General features: G+C 35.3%; 1 long non-coding RNA gene across 3 annotated transcripts in view; it reads right to left on the reverse strand.

Moving 5' to 3' along the window:
• LOC111091112 overlaps positions 1–21,580 on the reverse strand; it is an 86,009-nt gene that overhangs the window by 30,771 nt on the left and 33,658 nt on the right. Inside the window, exon 4 of one of the 3 annotated variants that reach the window (XR_005373944.1) lies at positions 5,045–5,465. The exons of 1 other annotated variant lie outside the window; for it this stretch is intronic. This is a non-coding gene — a long non-coding RNA (uncharacterized LOC111091112). Of the gene's footprint in view, positions 1–5,044; positions 5,466–11,558; positions 12,056–21,580 lie in introns of those variants that run through there. One more of the 3 variants, XR_005373942.1, reaches the window with a different exon arrangement.

Here is a 21,580-nt window from a genome sequence, read left to right on the forward strand (position 1 = left end):
CTGTAGCAGATTGGAGAGGCTGGGCTCAAATCTGGAAACCAGATTTACCAGGCAGGGTGTTAACAGATGCGGTTAAAAGTAGGACAACAAATCCCAATTAGCATTTTTGTGTAGACGAAGGAACTGTGGTCATGCTCAGGAAGAAATTTAAACTTGGGTCTTGGGTCTCAGATCAAATCAAAAAGGAAAGGAAAAATTGTGCAGACATAAAGCCAAACTGAAATGAGCCCAAAAAGTAAGTTGGAATACTCAGGACAGAAACAGGAGCAGAAGAAACAAACAGAATAATGACTGATCAGAGAGAGGGAATTAGTATCTCTGAGTTCATGGCTGAGGGTCAAATTCTGAAATATTTAATTTTCAGTTCTGTGAAACCTTTGTATTGGTAGGTATGACCCTACTTCCCAGAATATGACAGGGCTCTTGTATTTATAACAGAACACTATAGCTTAAAAGGAAAGTATTATTTTCATGGAGAAATCTTTGAATGTCTTCAAATGTATGTGCATGTATCTGTACGTTTCTGTGAACACCTTCAATTCATCTTATGACATGGTGTAAAATAATAGATAATTGATATCATAAAAATGGCCAGGAACCATTGGATTTTTTATTTGATCACACACTAAGAACTTCCTTTTCTTTGTGTATGATGCCTGCTGAGATCCTCATACTGATGATACAAATTAAGAAATGTTGCTGTCACTGTCCAAAAGAAGAAACAGAGTTTTGAGAAAGATAGGCAAATTTCCCCAAGTTCACATAATTCAGGAAGCCAGAGAGTCAGGATTCAGATTCCAGTCTGACTCCAGAGTCCTTTGTTCCTAATCTCAACACTAATCTCTACGTTAGACTGGGCTAATATTATTTTACCCAAATGCTTCAAAAAATTGTGTTAAATCATGTAATACAGCTGCTAACAAACTACCACTTAAAGTGATTTGAATTTTGCTTTGCTTGTATTCTGGTAAAGGGAAAATAGGCAGCAAAAGGAAGAAAAACCAAGAACTCAATGAAAGAGCACAAAAGAGGATAGGGTCCTACCAATGCCTGGAGAGTATGATAAAATATGCTGAAGCAAGAGGGATGCAGAGAAGAGGACACATTCCCTTTTTCACCAGATTTCACCAGATTTCCTCTTTTCCCTCACTCCTGCTCTCCACTCAGAAACCCTAATTTGTGATTTCTTATATAATAAATTCAGCATTTGTATAGTTAAATTTTGAAAGGAAACAAAATTCTACGTGACAGATGAGACCTTAGGACTCAGATTCAGTTCTGCTATGCCTGAATTAAATTGAGTTGCTTTGCACATAGAACAGCATGGCCCGCTCCGCCCTTTCTAATTTTAGGGAAATGTATGATATATGTTGGTCTAGAAGCCAAGCAAAACTTTAACTTTATGACATCTTCTTAAAATTATATAATTTATATACACTTTTCTCTCTATCACTCTTGTAACCTAACAGTCGGTTTTACTGACAGTAAATGTTTTCAAATTCATAAAATGGGACTTCAAGTTGCAAAGGGAGATTATAATGAAACTAGGAAAATCAGGCAAAAAGTTAGTTTATGAATCTCTTCCCTTCATCTACACTCAGTCCTGTTAAATACTAGAGATATAACTAAAAGTCATTGGTGAGAATCTTAGGTTTACATTTGAATTACACACATGTGGCAATTTCACATGTTGAACTACATAATCTGCACATTCTGAGGAACACAGAAAGCCTTTACATATATTGTGGACTAAGCTATAAAGAGTTAACTAAAGTAATGCCTGATTTGACCTCCCTTGTTCTTCCTTTAATTCATTCAGTCAAATGTGCCAGGTAAGAATGTCTCTAGTTGGCCCAATACTCAAGGTCGCCACCATGACTAATGGTCATTGTCTGGATAAGATTATTGTTATTTTAAAAGGAATGTTAGTGTTTCTGAGTAAATAGAGAGACATATTATTAAATTGTATAATTTAAAAGTTATATTAATTCCAAAGATGCATAATAAACCACCAATTTTTAAATTCACTCCAAATTCACTAGATTGTAGGTTTACTGAACACAAGAATCATAGCAACCAGTTCCTCAGTGCTTTCCGAGACAAGTATGCTATAAATGCTTTTGAAAATAAATGTTTTTATAGCTTTTATTTCTATTTATTTCTCTCTAATGAAAGTAAGCTTTAAAGTAAGCTTTCATGCATCTGCAATCAGGTCAATTGATAATAAAGTAATTAGACTATTTGTTGCAGTAATGCAAAATTGTTCATGTGAAAAGTGAAGGTTTTCTTGTTTTATGAGGCATTTAAAAAAGTCAGGACATCACTTTGGTAAATTATGTCTCTGTGAGAGGTTTGTCTTTAAGTTTTTTATTTTCCCTTTCCTTTCTGTTGTTGGTATAACTTCTAATCTTTCAAATACATTTACAGAGAGTCTACCGTCTGCAAAACACTGTGCTAATTCTGAGACTGAAATGGACATAATGTACATACAGCTAAGAACAAATCTAAAACAAGAAGTGTCAGGTTTGGCAGCAGCTCCTAAAGCTTAGGCAGTCTACTCCTGCCCCAAGTGAACCAACTGAAACATTCTTTTGAGATTAGAACTAAGTAAGAATGCATATAAGAACTATCTAATTTTAATCTGTTAAAAATTAATCTTATTTAAAATTTACAAAAATATTCTATAGATAGGAATCTATATTCAAGGTTATATTATAATTAAATGTATTAAAAATAATATTTTCCCTCACCAGGTAAAACGGTGTTATGAAAAACGTCATATGAAGATATGAAAAAGAACACTGGAAGATGTTTTGGACTTGATTATTCTCCTTAACTATTTGTTGGCTTTAAAATATATTTAAGAAGATCTGGAAAGAGAGTTAAGATTAAACAAAACCAAATGTGGATGAGAATAGAATTATGAGACCCTGGTACTACAAAAGACTTTGAATAGCCTTCACAACCTTAATTATTATTTTAAAATGACCCTAGAGATAATGATCTGAACATAAGTGCATCAATACCAATACTCATTTCTACTTAAAAGCATAATAAATGATATAAAAGACCTTCTCAAAGAAGACTTTTCTGGAATAAATGAAAGAGCTCTCTATTCATAGATAGTATGAGTAATTCCTGAGAAGGAATAAGAGACTGAGAGAGACACACAGAGGCAGAGAGATAATATGATCTGCAGGTCAATAAAACCCAGATAAGACAACACAATTACAAATAGTGAAGACTATGGTGCAGGTTGGAAGAGGTAGGAGTGATTCTTGGGAGCTCTAATTTTGCCATGAGAAGACACAAGAAGGGGACCCTAGGGCACTCTTCAAATGAGTTTAGGAGTGGTACTTGGACCAACTAGGGCTCTCTGCCATCCTTCTGCCCCTATCTCTGGAAAACTGGCTAAACAGGCTGCTAGGCTAAAACCGAAAGTTCACATTCAAATGTGGATGCTAGAGAAGAAAAGCAGTGTCCTACGAAGCTACTGAGACCAGATGCAGTGGAACACTTTGGAAGCACTGTGCAAGAAATCTTTTCTTTCCTCAGTAGGTATCAGAAGGTCCAATAATCCACATGACAAAATGATGAATGGGATTTGTGGACAAAAATGTGTCACAAAACATTTGAGGAAACCATTGCCTTTAAAGAGAGTCAGAAAGTCCCCCAAATAGAACAAGTGACACACAAAGTTACAATCAGTATCTTGTAAAGTAGGCAGTCAGACCCCTTTCTGGGAAAGACTAGGAGATTGGCATTTTGCCTATTCCCTCTTCAATTGCAATGATTTAGTATCTAACTCCAAGAACAGTTTTTGTGTTTTTCTCTTTCATGTCCATTATGTAACTATCATTATACTCTTCTCCCTTTTTAAGTGAATCTCTGCTAATGCATAAAACATACACATGCAATTAACTGTTAATATGTTTATTTACTCTACTCAAAAGGTGTTTAAGCACAAGGAAAGCTGATTCCTTCAGGAATACTCACTTATAATCACATTTTGTACACAAAATTGTCAATTCTCTTATACTTCTTTTTTTTGATAATAAATTTATTTGTTTTGGTGTTCAATTTGCCAACATACAGAATAACACCCAGTGCTCATCCCATCAAATGCCCACCTCAGTGCCCACCACGCAGTCACCCCCACCCCCCACACTCCTCCCCTTCCACCACCCCTAGTTCGTTTCCCAGAGTTAAATTCTCCTATACTTCTAAGACATTATCTTTGTTAAAACAAAACAAAACGAAATGAAATGAAATGAAATAAATACTACAAGGATTTGTATTCTTCCATTACAAGAAGGCAAAGAATCTCCAGTAAGAATTATGAAATAGGCAAATCCTGTTATTAACATTATTTCAGAGATCCTTTATGTTACTCCTTTATTTCTATTCTATGTAAGCTCTAAATGCTCTTTCTACCTTTTTATGAAATGACTCATTACCAATGCACTCTGTGCTCAACTCTTTCAAAGGCGAGACTTTTAACAAATAAGTTACATTTGAATATAAATATCTTAATATCCAAAGATGGCTTTTAGAGATAAAAGTTAAAGAAAAAGACTACAACTTAAACATTGAAGTTTCATTTAGAAGGAGATAGGTCTAAAGGCCTCTGAAAGGTATGAAGCCCTCAAAATTCATCATTAACTTGTTAATATATGATGCTTTAAGTATATTAAGATTCACTGTGAAATCCCTGATGCTTTCTTTTATGTTAAAAAAAAAAAGTTGGAACTCTAGCTGCTAATCTTCAAAACTTGCTATCCCTTTAAAGGTCAATTAAATGTCATTTTAATGAGATGTGATAATAAGAATGTTTCTATATCTAGCCACTACATTGACAGACTGAATGATTTTGATGACCTTTTCTAATGAAGCTGGTTGATAAATAGGCATGATCGATCATGTAGTCAAATCAATCTATACTGATGACTGTGACAGCTGCAGTGATTTGAACAAAGAACTATGGAAACATCTATGCTTACTATCTCAAAGATCCCACTTTATAACTTGTCATTCTCAAGAGGTAAATAACACAGGCTGTTTCTTCCATATTTTTATTAAAGACAGGAGTCCAAGTAGGAAATTAAATTTAGATTCTTTAAGTGATGAATTGTGTAAACATTTATTACATTTTCATCTGAGTAAGACAGCTAAGCTGACCTATTTTTACAGGGATCATATAAAAGAACATAAGGCAATAATCGTGCATGGATCCAAAGGCTCCATCTGTCTTCATGATCTCTTTTTCCATTGGCTTCATGTGGAACTCACTGGTTGCTAGGGTCGGTAGTGCATATTGAAACTTGATTAAAGTTTTAGATGAAATAGCAAGACCTTTTTATTCTTCACAAACTTGATCCATTTAAGACTTCACAAGCTCTTCCACAGATGATTAATGCTGCTCGCTCTGCCTGGATGGCAGTGTGCTTCCACAGCTCCTCTTTCTACTGTAACAGACAGACTTAGATTTAAATGTATTTCCTAGTTATGTGACCTTGGGCTACTGACCCCATTTCACTGAGCTATATTGTTTTCTGTCTATACAATGATGGTAGTATTTACCCTCACAGTGCTTTTGTGAGGGTAAAAGAAAAAATGAATATAAAGCACAAACAGTTCTGGCACATAGTGGGAACTCAACGAATGCCAATCTGTGACCTCTCCACCACAATATTGCAAAAGTGAATATTGAGGCTAGCCATTAATTTTTTTAGAAGCAGTTTGATTCACATTGTGATTGATTTATGGAACACAAACATTATTATCTTTAGCTTAATAGAAAAGTCCTGACTTATGTACCTATATTTCATTTGGCCTAGTCCACTTTTCACTGGAAACATAACATTTATGAAGAATTATCCTAGGAAGAAAGAAATTGGTATTAAAGAACTGAAGTGCTTGTTATATTTTATTTATTTATTTATTTATTTATTTATTTATTTATTTATTTATTTCCTATTACTTTATTTCTTTAAAGAACTTTTTTTTAATTTTATAGATTTATACTTAAATAGATTTATGTATTTTAAATATTTTATTTATTTATTTGAGAGAGAGAGACAGGGATAGTGAGAGACAGCACAAAGCGGGAGGACAAAGAGAAGCAGGCACCCCACTAAGCAGGGAGCTGGATGCGGGGCTTGCTCTCAGGACCCTAGGATCATTGACTGAGCCACCCAGGCTCCCCTAGAGAACAATTTTGATCACTCAGTATCTGGCTGTATTTACAATAGGTTTCCAGGAGAGAGGATACAGCAATCAATACATGAATGTATTTATTTCCCTAAACTCAAATTCTGAAATTTATTGTTACTTTAAATGTCCTCAATATCCTTTCCATAGCACTGTTCCAAGCCAACCCCATTATCTTTTGATCTAGGTTATTGAATATACAAACCTAATTGGTCTAACTCATTCCCATTTTGCTTTAATCTATCTTCAGCAATGTCTGAGAGCTATATCCCTAAGTGTTATTGGATCATGGCATTTCTTTCTTTAAATGATCAAGGGAATATGCTTCCACAGTACCTCTCACTTCATTCTGTGGTGCCATTTTGCTGTATTTTAATGAAAGACCATTTCCTTGTGAAAAAAAAGAATATCCCAAATACTCAGCTAAATATTTTAATATTTTATTTTATTTTATTTATCTTTCTTTAAAGATTTTATTTATTTATTCATGAGAGACACGGAGAGAGAGAGAGGCAGAGACACAGGCAAAGGGAGAAGCAGGCTCCATGCAAGGAGCCCGACATGGGACTTGATCCCAGGTCCCTAGGATCACACCCTGGGCTGAAGGCAGCGCTAAACTGTTGAGCCACCGGGGCTGCCCTCAGCTAACTATTTTAAATGCCATTCCCATCCAGGCATTTAATCTTGTCTAAATGTACCAGTCTCCAAATACCCCTACTTCATATCCTGAGCTAGTAATCTATCTTGAATTCTTAGGAAAAAAATTAAATACCTAAGTCAGAACAAGTACACTTGTATAAATATGACCAGACTTTCTCTGGTTGATGAACATCCTATCTGTACATCATTTTATTGCTTGTGTTACTTAGTCTGGAAATTCTGTTCGTTTTCTCTTCCTATAAGAGCTCATTAATCCCCGAATAAGCAGCTCTAATGCCACTGACCCACATAATTTCTGTGTTTGCCTTCCTGGTAAGCAGTAATTCCTGTAGCATGTCCTTGTATTACCAAACTAACAAGTATTTCATTCTGTTTTGCAAGTATCACTAGATATTTTCCTGTCTGTTTCTCACTAAAAGATTTTCTTTTCAGCACTAGTACAATACCTTAGATGTCCCCTTATTTTTGTACTGGTTTTTCCTGTGTTATGAATATATTCAAATAATACCATTGGAAAATAGATGTCTCTGATGTAAAAAAGACAATAGTGATTTACTCTAATTTGAGGATCTACATCCAAGTAGCTTATTTTGTCTGTGGCCATTCACATTTTGTAAAAGTAAATGAACCTACAACAGAATGTGCACAGATTCAGGATAGTGAATCAGTCACTTAAATCCCGTTATGATCCTGGCCATTTATCTCTGTGACCATTTTTCTTCTAAGGAAAATCTTTTTTTGTCCAAACCATAGCATAGTGTCTATAATATAAAATATATGATAAATATGCTCCTTTGAAAACTCCTTTTCTTCAATTCAGTGCTGGTATGAGTTACAGAATAACAGAACCTCCCCTAAATGGTTGGTTAAACATGATAGAAGTTTATTTCTCATTCTGGGAAATCTGGATGTGAACAGCTCATGGCTGGTTTATAATTCTTGGCAGTCATATGGAACCCAGCCTACTTCCAGCTTTCCTTCTGCCACTGCCAGTGTTTGGCCCCCAATGTCATGGAATGAGAATGATTTCTACCATCACCTCCACATGGAGCCAGCCATGTAATTTCTGAGGCACAGCGCAAAATTAAAAAATGGGGTTCCTTTTTTAAAAACCAGGAAAATAATGCAGTGGAAGGTACTAAACTATAAAGCCACTTGTTAAGGTATGTTTTTATTTGCTTTTAATGTTCTTCTAAATAAAGTCAAGTAAAATATTTAAATTATTAACTTGAATTTTACCAGTCACTTTTATATTATGTAGTGCTAGTTGTAGATGCAAATATAAAAGCATTTGAGTCATATATATGTAGTCACCAAAAGGCACAATTCATATTTCACACATCATACATCTGGAGTGGTGGAACTATTACACAAAATTAACTCAGATGTTTTCGTTTCATTTTTTATATGTGCATAATCTACCAAAGCCCTGTACTACCCTTTATCTTACTGATAAATGAGGGGAAAACTGAAAGGAGAAAGTAATAAAGATTACCTTACTTTCTCTTTTTCCTTCCAAATCATTGTTTTCAGCTGGAGTGTTTGGGTAACTCAGGGAAGTGACACAGTAAGAAAGGATAGGAAAGGGTTCTCTGGTTCTTCATGCTTCATAGGATACTACTGTCTTCTTCCTAAATTTGAAGCAAGTTCTTCAAATACAAATATGGTCTTTCACAGCTGACAGCACGCTCTACTACTTAACTTAAACATGTACCGTGTTCACCTTGTACTCATTTTCATCTCATTGAACTCCTCCACATCATCCACTGAAATTTTTACATCACAGGGCATTGAGAATACTATATATGAGGAACTTGTGAACATCTGAAACGTATATTCCATACACCTCCTCTTCTCAAACACATCCTTCATTGTCCCACAGGATTTCACTTGCAAAACATAAGCTCGAAGGCACAATTAAAGATTTTATAAGGGCTACAGCAGGGCAATTAATCAAGTGTGGGCCCTTCTAAGCAACTGATCCTATGTAATCACACTGTTTGAATGGCCATAGAGCTGATCATGTCTCCATATTCCACTTTCAAGGAGGTTAGCCGAAGGAGAGGATAAGGGGTGAATAACCTGCATCAGCTTTCAACAGTTTGCCTTGCCTTGCCTTGGCTTTCCTTTCTCCCTCCCTCCCTTCTACCTTTCTTCCTTCCTTTCTTCCTTCCTTCTTTCCTTCCTTCCTTCCTTCCTTCCTTCCTCCCTCCCTTCCTCCCTCCCTCCCTCCCTCATTCCCTCTCTTTCTCTCTTTCTTTTGGAGATCTTTGAGAAAATGCCGCATAATACCTCTGCTCAAAACCAGTGGCCAGAATTTTAATACGAGGCTACAACTAGCTGCAAAGGAGCCTGGGAAACATGATCTTTATTGTAGGTAGCCATGTACTTTGCTAAAGATAATAGGTTTGGAGACAGTAAGTAACAATCTGTGCTGGAAGATTTCTTATGTCAAGCCCCACAATAGAGGGGAATTGATCAAATGTGATTTAACTTTTTACTAGAAGATTGTTTTCTTTATAACTTCTAAAACTGAGGAAGAAAGTGAATGAACATTAACTTTCTAGTTGAAGGGAGCTTATTAAAAGCAAAGAAAAATAGCTATACATTAAAATTTACTATTTTGGCCCATAATATCCCTTTCTTTATGAGAAAATCTTGCCAGGTCTGATAATATTGCAAATCGAGTTGCAAGATTTGAAATTTTGTTCAAATCCAACATTTTTCCTGGGTTGTTTTTTTAAAACAGGGTCATAGACAGCATATTCATTATTCTCAGACTTTTTCCATTACTATTTAGAAATGCGGGTTAAATTATAAAATCATCCTTTTATTTGACCTTCACAACAATAACCTTTCAGGGTAGATTCTAAATATCCATTTTGTATGAGGACTTTGAGAGGATAAGAAACCACTACCACAGACAGCTTTCCATCAAATATTAGGTCTGACATTTTAACGTCCTTTCTCTCTTTATTCAACTTTTACTTCAGACGTCATTTTATAAAAAAAAAGAAAAAAAGAGAGAGAGAGAGACAGAGATATGGAGAAATAGAATCTGTATAATTTTGTGAAACGTTTAGTACTCTGAAAGAACCAACATATCTGAGTTCTACATATATTTATCTCCGGGAATAGCTATTACTTTAGAGCATTGTTTTAATCTCCATGGGTATAAATTTCTGATTTTAAATTAAGGACTTTGTTTAAGACCATTAACTTTCAGTTTGTGATCTATGGAATTCTTGTTTCAAAGGTTTATGAATTTTAATTTACATTTCATTTTTAATATACGATTATCATTTATATTAGTTTTGTTCTAGAAAGTTGCCAACAACATTAAATTAGTGAATATTTAAATGATTAAATCATAACAAATCATCAACACATTCTGGTAGATATTATTTTCTTTGTTTGACAAAAGAGAAAAGTGGACTCAGCAGTGTTAAGTTACTTGTCTGAGGCGACCCAACTCACAAGTCCCAGAGTAGAGATTCAAACCCCTTCAGCTGACCTCAGAGTAAGAGTTTCTTGTACTGTACTGCCTCCTATTGTCTTCTTCTGGTCATTTCTGAATGAGAGCTAAAACAAGCTGGCAGAGTCTTTCTCTTGTTTGACTTCAGGCAAGAATGGGCATGTTAGGCGACTCATTTTTTTGATAGCTCTGCACATGTTCAGAAATGACATGAAAGTGCAGTGAGTTTTGATTTGGGAGTTACAAAGAAGTTTTAGCATGTATATGAATTTGCAAATATAGAATCTGAAAATAATGAGGATTAACTGTGTTAACTTTTAAAGCAAATATAAAACAATATGAATAATCAATGTGTTATATCTCATGTTACTACAATGATAAACACCATCTGCATTTTGATGCAAACATTAATATATATTTTGAGTTCTTGAAAATGTGTCATCAATTAGAAAGGTGTCAGTTCTCCATTTCTCTTTCTCTCAATCTCTCTTTCCCTTTCCCAATTCATGTCTGCCTGTGCATGTCCACTCATACATAAAAACGTACCAGGAGTACATTATCTCCAGCACATGCATGACTTCCTCAATTACATGTCTGGCAAGACTCAGATTCATCTGTTTCTTGCATGTTCTTGTCAGGATGTGATGGGCAATAGTGGTAAATTGAGTGAAGAAGAGGTATGAGTTGACAGTGTCTCGTAGGAGATCTGACCTGATGCTGAGGGGGAGGAAGTGAAACAAGAAATGCTCCCTTAGAGGATATGTAGGTGTTAACTAAGGAAAAACTGGTGAGAAAAGAGGGTTCCATACGATGGAAACAGGCAGAAAAGTACCCTCTGGTAGTGTGAGCTTAATGTGTAGGAAGAGTAAAAAAGCTTGGTGATACTGAGGACAGACAGCTGAGGAAAAAAATGAGCAATGGTGAGCCCTTTAGGTCTTCATCAGAAAAGAGATGGAAAGACAATGTGTGTTCTAAGCAGATGGCACTAAGTTCAAATATGTTTTTGGAAAAGGTTAGTCATTATGTTAAATGGATAAGCGATCAAAGGGGGCAAGAGTGGTTTTGGAAAGATTAGTTAGAAGATTATTTCAGTAAATCAGAGAAGGAATGAGGGGAGCCTGAACTAAGGATAGGTAGGAAAGATGAAGTAAAAATTGAGTTAGTGCATATAATTGATTTGTATATAATTTTATTATTTTGACACTTGAATGGATGAATACTTACATGCATTAGACAACAAGTAATTTATATATATATTTTATAATTCCCATTTTATTATTTTTGAGTATAGTTGACACATGTTACATTGTGTTTTAGATGTACAATTTAGAGATTTGACAAGCTTATACATTACACCATGTTCACTGCAAGTGTAGCTATCATTTGTTCCGTTGTATCACTATTACAGTATCATTGACTGTATTCCTAATGCTGTGCCTACTATTCTTGTGACTTCTTCATTCCATAACTGGAAGCCTGTAGAGTACTACCAGAAAATAACCAGAGAATTAAAAGTACAAATGTTGATTATAGGGGCACCCAGGTGGCTCAGTCATTTAAGTATGTGATTCTTGGATTCTACTCAGGTCATATTCTCAGGGTCCTAGGGTTGAGCCTTGCATCGTGCTCCATGTTCCGTTCTGAGTCTGAGTCACATAACTCCCTCTTCCTCCCCTTTTGCCCTTCTCTACATGCTTGGGCTTTTTCTCTCTAAAATGAAATACATGATGGTTATTATCATCAACAGAATATCTTTAATATCGGGAATGTTTGACTATTTGTGGTACTGACACCTGATGGTGTAGGGGGAAGGAGTCTATAGAAGTAATGTAATGGTAGTTACCAAAGGCTAATAAGTTCAATCAAGATCTATTTTTAAATGTGTAAAATAAGAATTCTATATGTGTCATAGTTATGTATTTAAAAAATTGTGCCCATTTCTTATATACTATTTGGCAGAATTGAAAGTTAGTGGTAGTCATTTATCAATAATATACTATAACCAAAAAGGTTGGGAATTATTATCTTAGCTGCTAATGGGTATACTATTTTTCAAAGAATGAACTTAAAATGGTAACAATTTTATGGTCATATTTCTTTCCTGCTTGTTTAGGATTATTTTTCTTAAAGTATCACTAAGCCTGCTTGGCATAAGAACGCCATGTGAACCTTGACAGTTCCGGTCAGATTATTAATATTTCCTGTGTTTTCTTAGCAGGAGATTTAACAACCTAAATAAGGCCATAGCAGGCATGGACTCAGCTCACTTTGTTCCATACTCTTTGTGCAGTAACTATATATTCCATTCAAGACTCTAAAATAGAACAGAACTCTGCCATAGTGTCTTAGCAAATTGTTACTTACAGGTTGTTTGTTTTTTATTTTTTCTTAATGGTACCATTGCAACATTTTCTTTTTAGAATAGAAATACAGAAAGACTTCTGATTCAATCTGAAGACAAAAGCACACTCCATCTCAGCATATCTAGCAGATGTTCTCTTCATAGGCAGAGAAAAAACATGGCAAGTTACTGTATCCAGCTGGTTCCTAAATCATTCTGAAATCCTCCCTGTCTACTCCCAAAAGATGTAAATTGGCCCATAAAGAGAACAGCAGGCAACATGACTATAAATAAAGGCCACAAAAGAACTCATATTGCAGGAAGAAACTAATGGAAGATAGGAAAAAATGACTATTGTTTGAGTAAAGTAGGTAAATTAAGACCTCTCTATGAATTTACTACTATATACAGAGGGTTTAATATTCAATCAGCCAGGAAGTGGTTATCTTTTGCTTCTTTCTTTCTTAATCTTATATTGCTTTATTTTCCAATGTTCCAGATCCTTATTTTGACTTTGTCAAAAGGTCTGCAACAATGAAGTGCAATAAATAATTGCTGTGGGCAGAGGTTTTAAAATTAAGATGCAATCCTTGAAGCTCTAGTTTTTAGTACAACATGGACAGAACTTAAAAGTCATTGCTCCTCTCCTCACACCTAGAAAAAATGTGAACAAATTGAAAATCAACAACTCTTCTTAGGTCAGAGAATTGAGCTCATAGGGTAAATGTCTGTCCTGGAAACTGGAGAGACAGTCAGATGCAGAGAATCACAGTTTATTGAGGAAAAAAGCCCAGGAGCAGAAGCCCAAAGCCAAAGCCAATATCATCAGCAACATATTACATTGTAATTGACAAATTGTTGAAGGCTTAGATCAAGAGTAGACTAATTTGGGGAGCCTCCACACTTTTTTGAGTTTTACTTCTAGGAGTCCTACCTGTTTCTTACTGTGAAGAAGAAAAGGGAGCAGGGAGAGGGAAAAAGAAATTGTTTCGAAATAAGGCTAAAGATCTCTGTTCTCATTAATAAGGACTGTACTCAAGAGAAACTATTTACCAGAGCCTAACCAACTAAGGTTTAACCGGTGCCTAACCAACATGGAGAAAGGAGAATTCTAGCCTGCCCTAGCCTTTGATATCAAGAAAGGAAAATTTTCTCAAGCTTACTAAAACACTAATCATCAGATTATAGGATTATAGACCTAATAATCAGAATATAGAATGCTTACCCCCACTTGCTCTTCACATCAATAAGGCTCCTATATAATAATAGGAGATTACAGCTAAAATTACTGTAACCCTCAGGCTCTATTTTAGCAGTCTTTAGGAAAAGCAAAAGACAATAGGGAGACAAAAAAAGAATATTAGAGGGGCATCTGGGTGGCTCAGTGGTTGAGCCTTTGCCTCAGGTCATGATCCCGGGGTCCTGGGATTGAGTCCTGCATCAGGTTCCCTGCGAAGAGTCTGCTTATCCCTCTGCTTATCCCTCTGCCTCACTCTGTGTATCTCTCATGAATAATAAAATATATATATATATATATATATTTTTTTTTTAAAAGAATACTAGAGGAAATTTTAGTCTCTTATCCTATAGGCAAACAGTAAACATAACCTAACTCCTAACCAGATAAACACAAAACCTCACAAAACCTTAGTTCCTTATTCCCAATACATCATGCCTGGATTTCAACAACAACAAAAATACAAGATGTGGTAAAAAAGCAAACAAACAAACAAACAAACAAAAAAAAAACAAACCAAAACACAAAAACAAAAAAGCAGTCTGAAGAGATAATGTAACCATCAGAACCAGATTCATTTAAGGCAAGGATGTTAGATCAGATCAGAAATTTGAAATACCTATGATTAATAATGCTATGAACTCTAATGGAAAAAGTGGGTGACGTGCAAAAACAGATGAGTCATAAAAGCAAAGGGATGAAAATTCTAAGAATAAAAAGGAAATGTTCTTAAGCAGCAGACTGTGGGTCTCTTTGCTGTGGGCTGTGGCAGTTTGAGAGCAGAGAACCAACTTTGGCAAGCTGGAGTCATGCAGGACAAGCATTAGGAAAGTTTCTTCCCCTCTCTGCCCGAGGTTTAGGCGAAGGGCGTAGACAGAACTGTGACCTCAGGAGGCATTATGCTTCCAGAAAAATCTCAAGGAAAAGTATTTCAAGCGACTTTGGATTGGGCTCTGAAGAAGAAGGTGGAGAGAGCCAACCAGTTAGTGTGAAAGTTCTTCTCCCAGAACCAGAATACGGAGGCACCAGAGTAGTGTTAGATGACAAATATTATTTCTTATTTAGAGATGATGACATCCACAGAAAGTATGCAGACTGAAACAAATCATTATTGAAATGGCATCAAGTGAAGCTGCTCATTCCAGTGAAGTTGTGAAACTATTAATCATGTAAATAATTTCCATGTCTCTCTTTTATAATAAACTAATGGCATCCAAACTAAAAGCAAATGCTAAGAAAAAATATGTTTGATGATTCATCAGTAAACTGGGCAAAAGAAGAATTACTGAGCTTGCCACAGAGATATCAATAGAAACTTCCAAAACAAAAATGTAAGAAAAAAAAAAAAAACACAGAAGAGAATATCCATGAACTCTGGGCAATTATGAAAGGTGTACCTACATGCAGTGGAAAGACCAGAAAGAGAGAATATCAGAAAGAGAAAAAGGAATATAAAGAATGTTTGAACTAATAATGCCTGAGAATTTTCAAAAATTAGTAGGTAACATTAACTATAGATCCAGGAAGCTCAGAGTACATCAGACAGGATAATTACAAAAATACAAACAAAACTAAACTAAACAAAAACAAAACCTACACCTAGGCATATCATGTTTGAATTGTAGAAAATCAAAGCCAAGAAGAAAGTCTTGAAAGACACGGTAGAGGGTAGAGGGACAGGAAGTAGGGATGAACTTGAACTACAGAAGAACAGGGGAAAGAATTACATTGGAATTTAGAAACCATGCAAGCAAACAGAATGGGGTAAAGTATTTTAAGTATTAAATATAAAGTGTTAATGAAGAAAAAAGGTTACCCACCTGGTATTCTGAATCTAGCAAGTTATCCTTCAAAACTAAAGGTCAGATTAAGACTTTTTCAAACAAAACCTAGTGAACTTGTCACCAGTAAAACTGGCTTGCCAAAAATGTTGGATGTTCTTCAGAGAGAAAGAAAATGATAGGTCAGAAACTTGGATCTGCATAAATGAAGGAAGAGTGTTAGAAAAGGAATAAATGAAGGCAAATCAAAATCTTTTTTTTTTTAAGATTTTATTATTTATTCATGAGAGACACAGAGAGAGAGGCAGAGACACAGGTAGAGGGAGAAGCAGGCTCCATGTAGGGAGCCGGATGTGGGACTTGATCCCAGGACCTGGGATCACGCCTTGGGCGAAAGGCAGACTCTCAACTGCTGGGCCATCCAGGTGTCCCGGCAAATCAAAATATTTTATTTTTCTTATTCTTAATGTAATAAATACTAATTCAAGGTAGTAGTATATATATTTGATTATAATTTATATATATATGTGAAATGAATGACAGCAACACTGTAAGGGTTGGGTTAGAGGTACTGAGAATACTTAGTTATAAGATATTTGCAGTATCTGTGAGGTAAAACAGTGTTATTCAAAAGCAGACTTGATGGGATCCTGGGTGGCTCAGTCAGTTAAGCATCTTCCTTCAGTTCTAGTCATGATCCTAGGGTCTGGGAATGAGTTCTGCATCTGGCTCCCTGTTAGAAAGGGGAGCCTGCTTCTCTCTCTGCCCCTCCCTCCTGCTCTGCTCTCTCTTGCTCTCTCTCTCTCAAAAATAAATAAATAAAATCCTTAAAAAAGGGACTCCTGGGTGGCTCAGCGGTTGAGTGTCTGCCTTCTGATCAGGGCGTGATCCTGGGTTCCAGGATCGAGTCCCACATCAGGCTCCCTCTGGGGAACCTGCTTCTCCCTCTGCTTATGTCTCTGCCTTGATGTCTGTGTCTCTTATGAATGAATGAATGAACGAATGAATGAATAAATAAATTAAATAAAATCTTTAAAAGAAATCCTTAAAATGGACTTGAAATAGTTATAAATGTCTGTTGCATACCATACAGCAAATACTTTTTATTTTATTTTATTTTATTTTATTTTTTTTAATTTTTTTATTTATTTATGATAGGCACATAGTGAGAGAGAGAGAGAGGCAGAGACACAGGCAGAGGGAGAAGCAGGCTCCATGCACCGGGAGCCCGACGTGGGATTCGATCCCAGATCTCCAGGATCGCGCCCTGGGCCAAAGGCAGGCGCCAAACCGCTGCGCCACCCAGGGATCCCCAGCAAATACTTTTTAAAGATGCTTTTATTTCTTTGCTCAGGAGACATATTTAGAAAAATGTTTCCACAACTGGTGTCAAAGGAATTATTACCTATGTTTTTCTCTAGTTTTATGATTTCAGGTCTCACATTTAGGTCTTTAATCCCCTTTGAGTGTATCTTTGTGTATGGTGTAAGGAAGTGGCCCAGTTTCATTCTTTTGCATGTGCACAGAAAAGGAGACCATCAACAAGGCAACTTATTGAATGGGAGAAAATATTTATAAACATTGACGAATGTTATATCTGATAAGGGGTTAATATCCAAAGTATATAGAGATCTTTTAAATAACTCAGCATCATAAAACCCCAAATGATCTGACTGAAAATGGGCAGAAGATCTGAATAGACGTTTTTCCAAAGAGGGCGTTCGGTTAGTCCTCAGATGCATGAAAAGATTCTTCACATCACTAATCATCAGGGAGCTCTCATGCACTGTTGATGGGAATGCAAATTGGTGCAGCTACTATGGAAAACAGTATGGAAGTTTCTCAAAGAATTAAAAATAGAATTAACATACTATCCAGTAATTTCACTATTGGGTATTTACCCAAAGAAAATAAAAACACTAATTCAAAAAGATATATGTACCCCTATGTTAATTGCAGTATTATTTGCAATTGCCAGGATATGGAAGTAACCCAAGAATAGAATAGAAACGAAGAATAAGAAACCAAGAATTCAACCCATGGAGGCATGGGTGAATGTATAAAAAGATGTAGGGTGTATATATATATATATAATTATATATATATATATATATATACACATGTGTATGTATATATGTATACACATATATATGCTATGAATATATGCAATGGAATATTACTTAGCCATAAAAATAATGGGAAATTGCTATTTGCTTCAATGTGGATAGACCTAGAAGGTATAATTACTAAGTGAAATAAGTCATACAGAGAAAAACAAATAACATATGATTTCACCCACATGTGCAATTTAGGAAATAAAACAAATGAACAAATAAAGAAAAAAGAGAAACAAACACAAATGGACCCTTAAATACAGAGAACAAGGTGGTAGTTGCCAGAGGGGAGGTAGATGAGGAGATAGGTAAAATAAATAAAGAGGATAGAGAAACATTTATCACGATGAACACCGAGTAATGCACAGAACTGTTGAATCACTATATTGTGCATCTGAAACTAATATAGCACTGTACATTAATTATACTTCAATAATTTTAAGAAAATAAACCAATTCTGTAGCTTCTTGAGGATTTTTCCCTTCTGTTTCCAGAATTATATATATTTTTCTGGTGTCAATACTTTTTCCTATCATTTTCCTCATGGGTACGCAGGATATTTTTCAAATACCTGGTCATTTCTGGGCTCCTATTCATATTTAATAACAAGAGGGGAACCTATCAGGAGATAATGTATGAAGATAAGACTGGTTGAATAGCCTTTGGAATTTCTAAATGAAAGGGCTTTATTCTGAGCCATTAACATCCTCAAAATCTGCGTTTGTTATCCCAAGGTGATTTATTCAATTTCTTTATAAAAGAACATGCCAAGATATTTCCTGGGTAAGTCTTAAGAAGTTAGAAATTATGGCGAGAAAGATGATTAGGCTAGACTTTTTCATTTACTGATCTTTTAGGTCCTACTTCTCTTTCAATGTGTAAATTATTTCCACTGTCTTTAAATTATCTACTCTTGGCAGGTAACATCTTGATTATGGACAAAGGGGAAAATAGTCTTTTTCTACCTTTTTTTCTGCTGCTGTATTTCACCCATTAACCATCCCTCCACTTGATACATACTTTCCAGAAATATGTGCAAGTCTCACATTTATTGATGTCATTTCTCCTATTCTCTTTATAATTAGGCTTATGTATTTCTTTACTATCTTTTCAATTGGTTATCAGACAGAAGGAGATAAATGGAGTATTTTATCATGTTTACCATCTTAAAATGGAGATTCTGTATTTTATTCAAGAAGAAAAATATTTGTAACAAAATAATGCAACTAAAAGTTAGCAGTGTAATTTAATTTAACCAAAGACATTCTGCTTTCATAACCTCATTTCTTCCTTCATATAATTCTGTCAAGCAGACCGTTCTTTTTGCACCTATTATATAAGGTGATAATAAATAAATGGATGAATAAATAAAAGGAATGACTGAAATCCATGGTTTCTAATTCTAAATCCTATGCTATTTCTTTTAGTTGGTGGTATTTAATGTTTTATTCAAAGCAAATGGTCAAACAAAACAGCTTTATGTTCTACTATCTCGCTAAGCCCTAAGAAGGGAAAATTAATAATGGCCAAATTAAATTAAATTAGATGCAAAGATTCAGTATTGATTCTTTGAAGATAATTAATCAGAGAATAACTTATGAAGATCTCATACTAGAAGCTATTTAAGTGTAAAGATTTGCAAAGTAGTGCCTGTTTGGTAGCAGAAGACTATAGTAATAGAAATCAATAAAATAATTGAAAACACATACACTCACTCACTGTATTTTTTTACACGACCTTCTAAATCTGGATAATTTGTTCCCACAACATGGTATATATGGTAATGCATTCTCTGAGATGGAATTTTTTTTTAATATGTTATTTACTTATTCATAGAGACAGAGAGAGAGAGAGAGACAGAGAGAGAGAGAGGCAGAGACACAGGCAGAGGGAGAAGCAGGCTCCATGCAGGGAGCCCGATGCGGGACTCGATCCCAGGTCTCCAGGATCACATCCCAGGCTGCAGGCGGCGCCAAACCGCTGCGCCACCGGGGCTGCCCTGAGATGGAAATTATTAGATAAGGCAACTTCATACTCTTTCCACTCCCCAAAGTTGCTCTTCAAGGAATAATAATAATAAAAAAAAGATAAAGTCTTGAGGAGCTGTACAGATCATGACTTGATGGATGGCCTGAGATTAACTATTTGCATTTTATTTAAAGAGGAAAGAAATGTGGAATAAACAAAATTTTGATAATTTACAGGGTAAATTGTCACCAGATACTAGGGATAAAAGAGGAAAATGAATAGGGTCGTAAATGTAGATAATAGTCAACTGTGCTATTTTATCAAATATTTTAAAGCCATTTCAGAGAAATCTGAAGAAAGTAGATGATGTGGGTGCCAGTTTTAGTGAAACAGAAAAACAACTTGAACTTAACATCTGAAGATATATGTTTGATTTCCTGTGCTCCTGTTTGCTATTTGATTCAGAGTAAATCGTATTTTTTTTGAATTTGACATCCACTTCTATATTATAACAGAAAGTATAGTACCTTCCTTTTATCAGTGTGAAATTTAAATGTGCCAATGTATAGAAGAATTTTATAAAACATTATACATGTTCTAAGTTCTATTCTCACTTACAAAGTATGTGTGTCAGCTGGCCTGGATTGATTGCATGCTTGACTCTTGGCCAAACCATGAAACTATGGAACAAATGATTTCTAGTCTGTCAACATTGTTTAGTAGTAATAGTAAAATTTATTATTAGTATCTGGTTTTTATGGAGTCTACGGGTGGGGGGAGGGAGTTCAGCAGTTAGAGCTGGTGACATAGACAGAATAACCATACACGTCTACAGAAGCAGCTCACCATAGAGATCTACAGCACAAACAAAACATGGGTTTTTTGCTGATGGTTCAAGGTCAGATGACAATGGACATCTTTTTTGACCTGGCCCAGTTGTGAGACGACCACTTGTACCTGAAATCTCTGAAGCATACCTTTCCTTTGTTGATGATATTTGTAACTTGACAAAGGAGATCAGGGAGTAAAACCAGTTGGAGTCTCTTGTGTCTGCTCAGAAATCCAGTACTTAAAGTGATTATTATATAATTAACACAAACCTGATAGATTCACAGTTTTAAAAATGCTTTTCTGGGTCACACCTACCCTACAGCGTAATTTGCAATGCTGTCCTGAGCACACATGGAGATTAAACATTAAACTGAGAGGAAAAAAAAACTTATTTCTACCAATCAGCAATATATAAAGAAAAATACAAATAACAAGTGTTTATTGGTCTTCTACGATGTTCAAAGCACTGTTCAAAGTTCTAAGGTAGAAGAAGACATTCCTCTCATTATTGAGTTCAAAGCTTATCAGAAGAGACTGACATTAAATAAATACACAAATAATCATATTACAATGATTTATATGAAGTAAAATAAGTTTTCTGAGAGGAAATAATTCTGGATAGTGTCATTAATTTTCCATGATCACTACAATTTGTCCATGAGGAAATAGTGTCTCATAGGCAATGTGAAGAATGAAGCAAAGTCAGCAAAGATTGGAGGGAAAACATTCCAAAAAGGAAAGAAAAATGGCATGTGCAAAAAAGCATATTCAAAATCTGTGAGCTGGAAAAAGCTTGGAGAACCCTACACCTGATAGAAGCCCTGTGTCATATATATTCAATGAGCAAGCAGAAGAATGGTGCTGGGTGAATGAACTAATATCATTGCATATGTAAAGATATGTAAATAAGTTAAAATATTTTAGACAGAAGGGTGGAGACATGATACGTACCATTTTAAAATT

Source organism: Canis lupus, chromosome 19 (assembly GCF_011100685.1).
Source record: "Canis lupus familiaris isolate Mischka breed German Shepherd chromosome 19, alternate assembly UU_Cfam_GSD_1.0, whole genome shotgun sequence".
Lineage (NCBI taxonomy): Eukaryota > Metazoa > Chordata > Mammalia > Carnivora > Canidae > Canis > Canis lupus.